Source organism: Hyla sarda (assembly GCF_029499605.1).
Source record: "Hyla sarda isolate aHylSar1 chromosome 1 unlocalized genomic scaffold, aHylSar1.hap1 SUPER_1_unloc_21, whole genome shotgun sequence".
Lineage (NCBI taxonomy): Eukaryota > Metazoa > Chordata > Amphibia > Anura > Hylidae > Hyla > Hyla sarda.
The window spans coordinates 450,151-464,736 of NW_026607583.1; positions in this window are offsets into that span (position 1 = coordinate 450,151).

Genomic DNA, 14,586 nt, shown 5'->3' on the forward strand with positions numbered 1-14,586 from the left:
AATTGGTAAATGGGGACGATTCAATCGTTTATTAGGGGAGGGGCTTATTCACATTAAGTTAATGTTCTTTTTACCTTATTCCCAGTTTTTTAGTCCCTGTAGTAGACTATTACATGGAATCTATAGATTACATACACTGATCAATGCTGTGATGCTGAGGCTGCCTGCAGGATTGGAGCGTCGTTCAGACAGCGTGGAGCGAGGTTAGGGACCTCCACCCGTTCTCTCAGCTGACCAGGACCCCGCTATTTCTATACTGCATGTTATAGTCTCCTGTGGGGGCTATAATATTGCTAAATAAAATAAAAATAAATAGTTCATGAATGTGATTTAACCCCTTCCCTAATAAAAATTTGAATCACCCCCCTTTTCCCATAAAAAAAAAACCTATGTAAATAAAAATAAATATAAACATATGTGGTATTGCCGCGTGCTTAAATATCCAAACTATAAAAATATATCGTTAATTAAACCTCACGGTCAATGGCGTACGTGCAAAAAAATTCCAAACTCCAAAATAGCGTATTTTTGGTCACTTTTTATACCATAAAAAATGTATAAAAAGCGATCAAAAAGTCAGATCATGGTAGCGATAAAAACTTCAGATCACGGCTCAAAAAATGAGCCCTCATACTGCCCCATATGCTAAAAAATAAAAAGTTATAGTGGTCAGAAGATGACAATTTTAAACAATTTAATTTTCGTGCATGAAGTTATGATTTTTTCCAGAAGTACGACAATATCCAACCTATATAAGTAGGGGATCATTTTAATCGTATGGACCTACAGAATAAAGATAAGTTGTCATGTTTACCGAAAAATGCACTGCGTAGAAACGGAAGCCCCCAAAATTTACAAAATTGCGTGGTTTTTTTTCCGCACAATGATTTTTTTTTTGTTTCGCTGTAGATCTTTGGGTAAAATGGCTGATGTCATTACAAAGTAGAATTGGTGGCGCAAAAAAAGATAAGCCACATATGGGTCTGTAGGTGCAAAATTTAAAGGGTTATGATTTTTAAAAGGTGAGTAGGAAAATACCTCCTCACCTAGATTTAAAAAAGTTCAAAAACGGAAAAACCCTGGGTCCTTAAAGGGTTAATGACAGGAGTCCCTGCTCTGAAAGGGTTTTCTTGCACAAGAGCAGAAGATATGTCAGATTTGATGCGTCTCCTGCTCCGGAGCTGGGCCCATGGCTATACATTATATACCTCCTGCCCAGTCAGCCATGAAGGAGTTAAATGGTGGTGATGCATTGCCACTTAACTTTTTTGGGGCCACACACTATACAGATAACTGCTTATTGTCCCTTCTAGTCGCTGGGATAAGATCAACCAGTCTAGCTAGGGTTAAGTGGCGCACAGCACTGCCAATTCTATCCTTAGGGGCCAGACAGTAAGCAGCTATCTATATAGTCCCGGGGGAGGGGAGCAGTGATAATATGAAATATCACTTAACTCCTTACACTCCATGGGACGGGCGCTTTGGGTATAATGAGCTGAACTGACAGCTGGATCATCAGACTTGCGGTCAGTTCGGGACATGTGACAATAATATAGAGGATCTGCCCCGACAAGTATTCACCTCATCATCCGAGAGCAAGAAGATAAATCATGTGCAGGAATATCCCCTCAAATGTCTCCATATAACATCCTGGAATTGTATAGAATTAAATGTTTATTCACAATACAGGTTCCTATAAGGTGTCAGGACGTGGCGGTCTATTTCTCCATGGAGGAGTGGGAGTATGTAGAAGGACACAAGGATCAGTACAAGGATCAGGTCATGATGGAGGATCAGCAGCCCCTCACATCACCAGGTAATAGACATGACTATATACACACGTCCTCTCATTATTTGTATGTAAAGAATGAATTCAGTCTCTGTATGTGTTCCCTACAGTCAGATCCATTAAGAGAACAGCACCAGAGAGGTGTCCCCGTCCTCTAAATGAGCAGAATATGGAGGACATTACTACAGGGAAAGATCTCATCTATATTAATGCTACAGACATAAAGGAAGAAGAAGAGACTGATGTGAGCGGTTATGAGCAGTATAAGGAGGACATTCCTGCAGGAAAAGATCTGATCAATATTAATGCTACAGACATAAAGGAAGAAGAGACAGATGTGAGCATCGATGAGCAGTATAAGGAGAGCATTAATCCGGGTAAAGATCTGATCTATATTAATGCTACAGACATAAAGGAAGAACAAGAGACAGATGTGAGCAGTGATGAGCAGTATAAGGAGGACATTCATACAGGGAAAGATCTGATCTATATTAATACTACAGACATAAAGGAAGAAGAAGAAGAGACAGATATGAGCGGTGATGAGCAGTATAAGGAAGACATTCATACAGGGGAAGATCTGATCTATATTAATACTACAGACATAAAGAAAGAAGAAGAGACAGATGTGAGCGGTAATGAGCAGTATAAGGAGGACATTCCTACAGGGAAAGATCTGATCTATATTAATGCTCCGGACATAATAGTAAAAGCAGAAGAGACAGATGTGAGCGGTGATGAGCAGTTTAAGGACATTTCTACAGGTAACCACCCAGGTAAGTAGTAACCACTAAATACAGAGAAGGGTCACAGATTCTATTCAGTCACCGGCTGGAATAATATTTTGGGGGAAGTAGTGGTGTAACTAGAATCTCTGGGACTACAGGGAAAATTTTGGAATACCTCCCCTCTCCCCCAAAACATATCTCAGACTGGGGGCCTCCCAGCTCTCTCTAGGCACAAGTGACCTCTGCTCCGTGCAGGGATTACTGTCAACCACTGCACGAAGAGGTGCCCGACATGTCTCTCTATAAATCTCTATGGGAGAGCCGGAGATATACAAACGGGATGCCAGGCAGGAGATCGCGGGGGTCTCAGTGGTCGGACCCCTCACGATCAGACATTTATCCCCACAGGATTCTGTGGCTAGAGGATAAGTACTCATGTACTAGAGGGGGATACATGTCCAGGGGGATGCACGTTCCCGCATCTGGACGAGAATACACGTCCATGGTTCTCGTGGGTACTGCCCAGTGTAATACCGCACTGCCGGGACCAATGTAAACTTTAGCTGTTTAACCCTTACAGACCGCGGGCTGTAAGTTTTGTAACGGAGGGAGCTCCCTCTGTCTTCCCTGCAGCACCCGCAGCGCGATCGCTGGTTGCTGTGTGTAATCCCCAGCAGGCAGGCAGTAAACTTCGGTCCCGGCAGTTTAACCCTTACACCGGCGGCCGGAAGCAACCGCAAGCTGTAAGGAGTTTGACAGAAGGAGGGGGCTCCCTCTGTCTCTCTCCTGCAGCACCCCACAACGATCGCAGGGTGCTGCTAGTTACCTGGGCAGCCGGGGGTCTTACAGTCGCTGTGTACTACAGCCAATATTGCACTTTCTCAATCTCACTCCCTTCCCTATCAGTGCTTCTAGCTAGAATGTTCTCCTGTGCAGCACACTGCTCTCTGATCCTCTCTATAATAGAACGCTGTAGACAATGACTGGGAGGTGAATCGCTGTTCTTCTGTGCAGCACACTGCTCTCTGATCCTCTCTATAATAGAACGCTGTAGACAGTGACTGGGAGGTGAATCACTGCTGTTCTTCTGTGCAGCACACTGCTCTCTGATCCTCTCTATAATAGAACGCTGTAGACAGTGACTGGGAGGTGAATCGCTGCTGTTCTTCTGTGCAGCACACTGCTCTCTGATCCTCTCTATAATAGAACGCTGTAGACAGTGACTGGGAGGTGAATCGCTGCTGTTCTTCTGTGCAGCACACTGCTCTCTGATCTTCTCTATAATAGAACGCTGTAGACAGTGACTGGGAGGTGAATCGCTGCTGTTCTTCTGTGCAGCACACTGCTCTCTGATCTTCTCTATAATAGAACGCTGTAGACAGTGACTGGGAGGTGAATCACTGCTGTTCTTCTGTGCAGCACACTGCTCTCTGATCTTCTCTATAATAGAACGCTGTAGACAGTGACTGGGAGGTGAATCGCTGCTGTTCTTCTGTGCAGCACACTGCTCTCTGATCTTCTCTATAATAGAACGCTGTAGACAGTGACTGGGAGGTGAATCGCTGCTGTTCTTCTGTGCAGCACACTGCTCTCTGATCTTCTCTATAATAGAACGCTGTAGACAGTGACTGGGAGGTGAATCGCTGCTGTTCTTCTGTGCAGCACACTGCTCTCTGATCTTCTCTATAATAGAACGCTGTAGACAGTGACTGGGAGGTGAATCGCTGCTGTTCTTCTGTGCAGCACACTGCTCTCTGATCCTCTCTATAATAGAACGCTGTAGACAGTGACTGGGAGGTGAATCGCTGCTGTTCTTCTGTGCAGCACGCTGCTCTCTGATCCTCTCTATAATAGAACACTGTAGACAGTGACTGGGAGGTGAATCGCTGCTGTTCTTCTGTGCAGTACACTGCTCTCTGATCTTCTCTATAATAGAACGCTGTAGACAGTGACTGGGAGGTGAATCGCTGCTGTTCTGTGCAGCACACTGCTCTCTGATCTTCTCTATAATAGAACGCTGTAGGCAGTGACTGGGAGGTGAATCGCTGCTGTTCTGTGCAGCACACTGCTCTCTGATCCTCTCTATAATAGAACGCTGTAGACAGTGACTGGGAGGTGAATCGCTGCTGTTCTTCTGTGCAGCACACTGCTCTCTGATCTTCTCTATAATAGAACGCTGTAGACAGTGACTGGGAGGTGAATCACTGCTGTTCTTCTGTGCAGCACACTGCTCTCTGATCCTCTCTATAATAGAACGCTGTAGACAGTGACTGGGAGGTGAATCGCTGCTGTTCTTCTGTGCAGCACACTGCTCTCTGATCTTCTCTATAATAGAACGCTGTAGAGGGTGACTGGGAGGTGAATCGCTGCTGTTCTTCTGTGCAGCACACTGCTCTCTGATCTTCTCTATAATAGAACGCTGTAGACAGTGACTGGGAGGTGAATCGCTGCTGTTCTTCTGTGCAGCACACTGCTCTCTGATCCTCTCTATAATAGAACGCTGTAGACAGTGACTGGGAGGTGAATCGCTGCTTTTCTTCTGTGCAGCACACTGCTCTCTGATCCTCTCTATAATAGAACGCTGTAGACAGTGACTGGGAGGTGAATCGCTGCTGTTCTTCTGTGCAGCACACTGCTCTCTGATCTTCTCTATAATAGAACGCTGTAGACAGTGACTGGGAGGTGAATCGCTGCTTTTCTTCTGTGCAGCACAGTGCTCTCTGATCCTCTCTATAATAGAACGCTGTAGACAGTGACTGGGAGGTGAATCGCTGCTGTTCTTCTGTGCAGCACACTGCTCTCTGATCCTCTCTATAATAGAACGCTGTAGACAGTGACTGGGAGGTGAATCGCTGCTGTTCTTCTGTGCAGCACACTGCTCTCTGATCTTCTCTATAATAGAATGTTGTAGACAGTGACTGGGAGGTGAATCGCTGCTGTTCTGTGCAGCACACTGCTCTCTGATCCTCTCTATAATAGAACGCTGTAGACAGTGACTGGGAGGTGAATCGCTGCTGTTCTTCTGTGCAGCACACTGCTCTCTGATCCTCTCTATAATAGAACGCTGTAGACAGTGACTGGGAGGTGAATCGCTGCTGTTCTTCTGTGCAGCACACTGCTCTCTGATCCTCTCTATAATAGAACGCTGTAGACAGTGACTGGGAGGTGAATCACTGCTGTTCTTCTGTGCAGCACACTGCTCTCTGATCTTCTCTATAATAGAACGCTGTAGACAATGACTGGGAGGTGAATCGCTGCTGTTCTTCTGTGCAGCACACTGCTCTCTGATCCTCTCTATAATAGAATGCTATAGACAGTGACTGGGAGGTGAATCACTGCTGTTCTTCTGTGCAGTACACTGCTCTCTGATCTTCTCTATAATAGAACGCTGTAGACAGTGACTGGGAGGTGAATCGCTGCTGTTCTTCTGTGCAGCACACTGCTCTCTGATCCTCTCTATAACAGAACGCTGTAGACAGTGACTGGGAGGTGAATCGCTGCTGTTCTTCTGTGCAGCACACTGCTCTCTGATCCTCTCTATAATAGAACGCTGTAGACAGTGACTGGGAGGTGAATCGCTGCTGTTCTTCTGTGCAGCACACTGCTCTCTGATCCTCTCTATAACAGAACGCTGTAGACAGTGACTGGGAGGTGAATCGCTGCTGTTCTTCTGTGCAGCACACTGCTCTCTGATCCTCTCTATAATAGAACGCTGTAGACAGTGACTGGGAGGTGAATCGCTGCTGTTCTTCTGTGCAGCACACTGCTCTCTGATCTTCTCTATAATAGAACGCTGTAGACAGTGACTGGGAGGTGAATCGCTGCTGTTCTTCTGTGCAGCACACTGCTCTCTGATCCTCTATAATAGAACGCTGTAGACAGTGACTGGGAGGTGAATCACTGCTGTTCTTCTGTGCAGCACACTGCTCTCTGATCTTCTCTATAATAGAACGCTGTAGACAGTGACTGGGAGGTGAATCGCTGCTGTTCTGTGCAGCACACTGCTCTCTGATCTTCTCTATAATAGAACGCTGTAGACAGTGACTGGGAGGTGAATCGCTGCTGTTCTTCTGTGCAGCACACTGCTCTCTGATCTTCTCTATAATAGAACGCTGTAGACAGTGACTGGAAGGTGAATCGCTGCTGTTCTGTGCAGCACACTGCTCTCTGATCTTCTCTATAATAGAACGCTGTAGACGGTGACTGGGAGGTGAATCGCTGCTGTTCTTCTGTGCAGCACACTGCTCTCTGATCTTCTCTATAATAGAACGCTGTAGTCAGTGACTGGGAGGTGAATCGCTGCTGTTCTTCTGTGCAGTACACTGCTCTCTGATCCTCTCTATAATAGAACGCTGTAGACAGTGACTGGGAGGTGAATCGCTGCTGTTCTGTGCAGCACACTGCTCTCTGATCTTCTCTATAATAGAACGCTGTAGACAGTGACTGGGAGGTGAATCGCTGCTGTTCTGTGCAGCACACTGCTCTCTGATCCTCTCTATAATAGAATGCTGTAGACAGTGACTGGGAGGTGAATCGCTGCTGTTCTTCTGTGCAGCACACTGCTCTCTGATCTTCTCTATAATAGAACGCTGTAGACAGTGACTGGGAGGTGAATCGCTGCTGCTCTTCTGTGCAGCACACTGCTCTCTGATCTTCTCTATAATAGAACGCTGTAGACAGTGACTGGGAGGTGAATCGCTGCTGTTCTGTGCAGCACACTGCTCTATGATCCTCTCTATAATAGAACGCTGTAGACAGTGACTGGGAGGTGAATCACTGCTGTTCTTCTGTGCAGCACACTGCTCTCTGATCCTCTCTATAATAGAACGCTGTAGACAGTGACTGGGAGGTGAATCGCTGCTGTTCTTCTGTGCAGCACACTGCTCTCTGATCCTCTCTATAATAGAACGCTGTAGACAGTGACTGGGAGGTGAATCGCTGCTGTTCTGTGCAGTACACTGCTCTCTGATCCTCTCTATAATAGAACGCTGTAGACAGTGACTGGGAGGTGAATCGCTGCTGTTCTTCTGTGCAGCACACTGCTCTCTGACCTTCTCTATAATAGAACGCTGTAGACGGTGACTGGGAGGTGAATCGCTGCTGTTCTTCTGTGCAGCACACTGCTCTCTGATCCTCTCTATAATAGAACGCTGTAGACAGTGACTGGGAGGTGAATCGCTGCTGTTCTTCTGTGCAGCACACTGCTCTCTGATCCTCTCTATAATAGAACGCTGTAGACAGTGACTGGAAGGTGAATCGCTGTTGTTCTGTGCAGCACACTGCTCTCTGATCTTCTCTATAATAGAACGCTGTAGACAGTGACTGGGAGGTGAATCGCTGCTGTTCTTCTGTGCAGCACACTGCTCTCTGATCCTCTCTATAATAGAACGCTGTAGACAGTGACTGGGAGGTGAATCGCTGCTGTTCTTCTGTGCAGCACACTGCTCTCTGATCCTCTCTATAATAGAACGCTGTAGACAGTGACTGGGAGGTGAATCACTGCTGTTCTTCTGTGCAGCACACTGCTCTCTGATCCTCTCTATAATAGAACACTGTAGACAGTGACTGGGAGGTGAATCGCTGCTGTTCTTCTGTGCAGCACACTGCTCTCTGATCCTCTCTATAATAGAACGCTGTAGACAGTGACTGGGAGGTGAATCGCTGCTGTTCTTCTGTGCAGCACACTGCTCTCTGATCTTCTCTATAATAGAACGCTGTAGACATTGACTGGAAGGTGAATCGCTGCTGTTCTGTGCAGCACACTGCTCTCTGATCTTCTCTATAATAGAACGCTGTAGACAGTGACTGGGAGGTGAATCGCTGCTGTTCTTCTGTGCAGCACACTGCTCTCTGATCTTCTCTATAATAGAACGCTGTAGACAATGACTGGGAGGTGAATCGCTGTTCTTCTGTGCAGCACACTGCTCTCTGATCCTCTATAATAGAACGCTGTAGACAGTGACTGGGAGGTGAATCGCTGCTGTTCTTCTGTGCAGCACACTGCTCTCTGATCCTCTCTATAATAGAACGCTGTAGACAGTGACTGGGAGGTGAATCGCTGCTGTTCTTCTGTGCAGCACACTGCTCTCTGATCCTCTATAATAGAACGCTGTAGACAGTGACTGGGAGGTGAATCGCTGCTGTTCTTCTGTGCAGCACACTGCTCTCTGATCCTCTATAATAGAACGCTGTAGACAGTGACTGGGAGGTGAATCGCTGCTGTTCTTCTGTGCAGTACACTGCTCTCTGATCTTCTCTATAATAGAACGCTGTAGACAGTGACTGGGAGGTGAATCGCTGCTGTTCTGTGCAGCACACTGCTCTCTGATCCTCTCTATAATAGAACGCTGTAGACAGTGACTGGGAGGTGAATCGCTGTTGTTCTGTGCAGCACACTGCTCTCTGATCTTCTCTATAATAGAACGCTGTAGACAGTGACTGGGAGGTGAATCGCTGTTGTTCTGTGCAGCACACTGCTCTCTGATCTTCTCTATAATAGAACGCTGTAGACAGTGACTGGGAGGTGAATCGCTGCTGTTCTTCTGTGCAGCACACTGCTCTCTGATCTTCTCTATAATAGAACGCTGTAGACAGTGACTGGGAGGTGAATCGCTGCTGTTCTTCTGTGCAGCACACTGCTCTCTGATCTTCCCTATAATAGAACGCTGTAGACAGTGACTGGGAGGTGAATCGCTGCTGTTCTGTGCAGCACACTGCTCTCTGATCTTCTCTATAATAGAACGCTGTAGACAGTGACTGGGAGGTGAATCGCTGCTGTTCTGTGCAGCACACTGCTCTCTGATCTTCTCTATAATAGAACGCTGTAGACAGTGACTGGGAGGTGAATCGCTGCTGTTCTGTGCAGCACACTGCTCTCTGATCTTCTCTATAATAGAACGCTGTAGACAGTGACTGGGAGGTGAATCGCTGCTGTTCTTCTGTGCAGCACACTGCTCTCTGATCTTCTCTATAATAGAACGCTGTAGACAGTGACTGGGAGGTGAATCGCTGCTGTTCTGTGCAGCACACTGCTCTCTGATCCTCTCTATAATAGAACGCTGTAGACAGTGACTGGGAGGTGAATCGCTGCTGTTCTTCTGTGCAGCACACTGCTCTCTGATCCTCTCTATAATAGAACGCTGTAGACAGTGACTGGGAGGTGAATCGCTGCTGTTCTGTGCAGCACACTGCTCTCTGATCTTCTCTATAATAGAACGCTGTAGACAGTGACTGGGAGGTGAATCGCTGCTGTTCTTCTGTGCAGCACACTGCTCTCTGATCCTCTCTATAATAGAACGCTGTAGACAGTGACTGGGAGGTGAATCGCTGCTGCTCTTCTGTGCAGCACACTGCTCTCTGATCTTCTCTATAATAGAACGCTGTAGACAGTGACTGGGAGGTGAATCGCTGCTGTTCTGTGCAGCACACTGCTCTCTGATCTTCTCTATAATAGAACGCTGTAGACAGTGACTGGGAGGTGAATCGCTGCTGTTCTGTGCAGCACACTGCTCTCTGATCTTCTCTATAATAGAACGCTGTAGACAGTGACTGGGAGGTGAATCGCTGTTCTTCTGTGCAGCACACTGCTCTCTGATCCTCTCTATAATAGAACGCTGTAGACAGTGACTGGGAGGTGAATCGCTGCTGTTCTTCTGTGCAGCACACTGCTCTCTGATCTTCTCTATAATAGAACGCTGTAGACAGTGACTGGGAGGTGAATCGCTGCTGTTCTTCTGTGCAGCACACTGCTCTCTGATCCTCTCTATAATAGAACGCTGTAGACAGTGACTGGGAGGTGAATCACTGCTGTTCTTCTGTGCAGCACACTGCTCTCTGATCTTCTCTATAATAGAACGCTGTAGACAGTGACTGGGAGGTGAATCGCTGCTGTTCTTCTGTGCAGCACACTGCTCTCTGATCCTCTCTATAATAGAACGCTGTAGACAGTGACTGGGAGGTGAATCGCTGCTGTTTTTCTGTGCAGCACACTGCTCTCTGATCTTCTCTATAATAGAACACTGTAGACAGTGACTGGGAGGTGAATCGCTGATGTTCTGTGCAGCACACTGCTCTCTGATCTTCTCTATAATAGAACGCTGTAGACAGTGACTGGGAGGTGAATCGCTGCTGTTCTTCTGTGCAGCACACTGCTCTCTGATCTTCTCTATAATAGAACGCTGTAGACAGTGACTGGGAGGTGAATCGCTGCTGTTCTTCTGTGCAGCACACTGCTCTCTGATCCTCTCTATAATAGAACGCTGTAGACAGTGACTGGGAGGTGAATCGCTGCTGTTCTGTGCAGCACACTGCTCTCTGATCTTCTCTATAATAGAACGCTGTAGACGGTGACTGGGAGGGGAATCGCTGCTGTTCTGTGCAGCACACTGCTCTCTGATCTTCTCTATAATAGAACGCTGTAGACAGTGACTGGGAGGTGAATCGCTGCTGTTCTTCTGTGCAGCACACTGCTCTCTGATCCTCTCTATAATAGAACGCTGTAGACAGTGACTGGGAGGTGAATCGCTGCTGTTCTTCTGTGCAGCACACTGCTCTCTGATCTTCTCTATAATAGAACGATGTAGACAGTGACTGGGAGGTGAATCGCTGCTTTTCTTCTGTGCAGCACACTGCTCTCTGATCTTCTCTATAATAGAACGCTGTAGACTGACTGGGAGGTGAATCGCTGCTGTTCTTCTGTGCAGCACACTGCTCTCTGATCTTCTCTATAATAGAACGCTGTAGACAGTGACTGGGAGGTGAATCGCTGCTGTTCTGTGCAGCACACTGCTCTCTGATCCTCTCTATAATAGAACGCTGTAGACAGTGACTGGGAGGTGAATCGCTGCTGTTCTTCTGTGCAGCACACTGCTCTCTGATCTTCTCTATAATAGAACGCTGTAGACAGTGACTGGGAGGTGAATCGCTGCTGTTCTTCTGTGCAGCACACTGCTCTCTGATCCTCTCTATAATAGAACGCTGTAGACAGTGACTGGGAGGTGAATCGCTGCTGTTCTGTGCAGTACACTGCTCTCTGATCTTCTCTATAATAGAACGCTGTAGACAGTGACTGGGAGGTGAATCGCTGCTGTTCTTCTGTGCAGTACACTGCTCTCTGATCCTCTCTATAATAGAACGCTGTAGACAGTGACTGGGAGGTGAATCGCTGCTGTTCTTATGTGCAGCACACTACTCTCTGATCCTCTCTATAATAGAACACTGTAGACAGTGACTGGGAGGTGAATCGCTGCTGTTCTTCTGTGCAGCACACTACTCTCTGATCCTCTCTATAATAGAACGCTGTAGACAGTGACTGGGAGGTGAATCGCTGCTGTTCTGTGCAGCACACTGCTCTCTGCTCTTCTCTATAATAGAACGCTGTAGACAGTGACTGGGAGGTGAATCGCTGCTGTTCTTCTGTGCAGCACACTGCTCTCTGATCTTCTCTATAATAGAACGATGTAGACAGTGACTGGGAGGTGAATCGCTGCTGTTCTTCTGTGCAGTACACTGCACTCTGATCTTCTCTATAATAGAACGCTGTAGACAATGACTGGGAGGTGAATCGCTGCTTTTCTTCTGTGCAGCACACTGCTCTCTGATCCTCTCTATAATAGAACGCTGTAGACAGTGACTGGGAGGTGAATCGCTGCTTTTCTTCTGTGCAGCACACTGCTCTCTGATCCTCTCTATAATAGAACGCTGTAGACAGTGACTGGGAGGTGAATCGCTGCTTTTCTTCTGTGCAGCACACTGCTCTCTGATCCTCTCTATAATAGAACGCTGTAGACAGTGACTGGGAGGTGAATCGCTGCTGTTCTTCTGTGCAGCACACTGCTCTCTGATCCTCTCTATAATAGAACGCTGTAGACAGTGACTGGGAGGTGAATCGCTGCTGTTCTTCTGTGCAGCACACTGCTCTCTGATCTTCTCTATAATAGAACGCTGTAGACTGACTGGGAGGTGAATCGCTGCTGTTCTTCTGTGCAGCACACTGCTCTCTGATCTTCTCTATAATAGAACGCTGTAGACAGTGACTGGGAGGTGAATCGCTGCTGTTCTGTGCAGCACACTGCTCTCTGATCCTCTCTATAATAGAACGCTGTAGACAGTGACTGGGAGGTGAATCGCTGCTGTTCTTCTGTGCAGCACACTGCTCTCTGATCTTCTCTATAATAGAACGCTGTAGACAGTGACTGGGAGGTGAATCGCTGCTGTTCTTCTGTGCAGCACACTGCTCTCTGATCCTCTCTATAATAGAACGCTGTAGACAGTGACTGGGAGGTGAATCGCTGCTGTTCTGTGCAGTACACTGCTCTCTGATCTTCTCTATAATAGAACGCTGTAGACAGTGACTGGGAGGTGAATCGCTGCTGTTCTTCTGTGCAGTACACTGCTCTCTGATCCTCTCTATAATAGAACGCTGTAGACAGTGACTGGGAGGTGAATCGCTGCTGTTCTTCTGTGCAGCACACTACTCTCTGATCCTCTCTATAATAGAACGCTGTAGACAGTGACTGGGAGGTGAATCGCTGCTGTTCTTCTGTGCAGCACACTACTCTCTGATCTTCTCTATAATAGAACGCTGTAGACTGACTGGGAGGTGAATCGCTGCTGTTCTTCTGTGCAGCACACTGCTCTCTGATCCTCTCTATAATAGAACGCTGTAGACAGTGACTGGGAGGTGAATCGCTGCTGTTCTTCTGTGCAGCACACTGCTCTCTGATCCTCTCTATAATAGAACGCTGTAGACAGTGACTGGGAGGTGAATCGCTGCTGTTCTGTGCAGCACACTGCTCTCTGATCCTCTCTATAATAGAACACTGGAGACAGTGACTGGGAGGTGAATCACTGCTGTTCTTCTGTGCAGCACACTGCTCTCTGATCTTCTCTATAATAGAACGCTGTAGACAGTGACTGGGAGGTGAATCGCTGCTGTTCTTCTGTGCAGCACACTGCTCTCTGATCCTCTCTATAATAGAACGCTGTAGACAGTGACAGGGAGGTGAATCGCTGCTGTTCTTCTGTGCAGCACACTGCTCTCTGATCCTCTCTATAATAGAACGCTGTAGACAGTGACTGGGAGGTGAATCGCTGCTGTTCTTCTGTGCAGCACACTGCTCTCTGATCCTCTCTATAATAGAACGCTGTAGACAGTGACTGGGAGGTGAATCGCTGCTGTTCTTCTGTGCAGCACACTGCTCTCTGATCCTCTCTATAATAGAACGCTGTAGACAGTGACTGGGAGGTGAATCACTGCTGTTCTTCTGTGCAGCACACTGCTCTCTGATCTTCTCTATAATAGAACGCTGTAGACAGTGACTGGGAGGTGAATCGCTGCTGTTCTTCTGTGCAGCACACTGCTCTCTGATCTTCTCTATAAGAGAACGCTGTAGACAGTGACTGGGAGGTGAATCGCTGCTGTTCTGTGCAGCACACTGCTCTCTGATCTTCTCTATAATAGAACTCTGTAGACAGTGACTGGGAGGTGAATCGCTGCTGTTCTTCTGTGCAGCACACTGCTCTCTGATCCTCTCTATAATAGAACGCTGTAGACAGTGACTGGGAGGTGAATCGCTGCTGTTCTTCTGTGCAGCACACTGCTCTCTGATCCTCTCTATAATAGAACGCTGTAGACAGTGACTGGGAGGTGAATCACTGCTGTTCTTCTGTGCAGCACACTGCTCTCTGATCTTCTCTATAATAGAACGCTGTAGACAGTGACTGGGAGGTGAATCGCTGCTGTTCTTCTGTGCAGCACACTGCTCTCTGATCCTCTCTATAATAGAACGCTGTAGACAGTGACTGGGAGGTGAATCGCTGCTGCTCTTCTGTGCAGCACAGTGCTCTCTGATCCTCTCTATAATAGAACACTGTAGACAGTGACTGGGAGGTGAATCGCTGCTGTTCTTCTGTGCAGCACACTGCTCTCTGATCTTCTCTATAATAGAACGCTGTAGACAGTGACTGGGAGGTGAATCACTGCTGTTCTTCTGTGCAGAACACTGCTCTCTGATCTTCTCTATAATAGAACGCTGTAGACAGTGACTGGGAGGTGAATCGCTGCTGTTC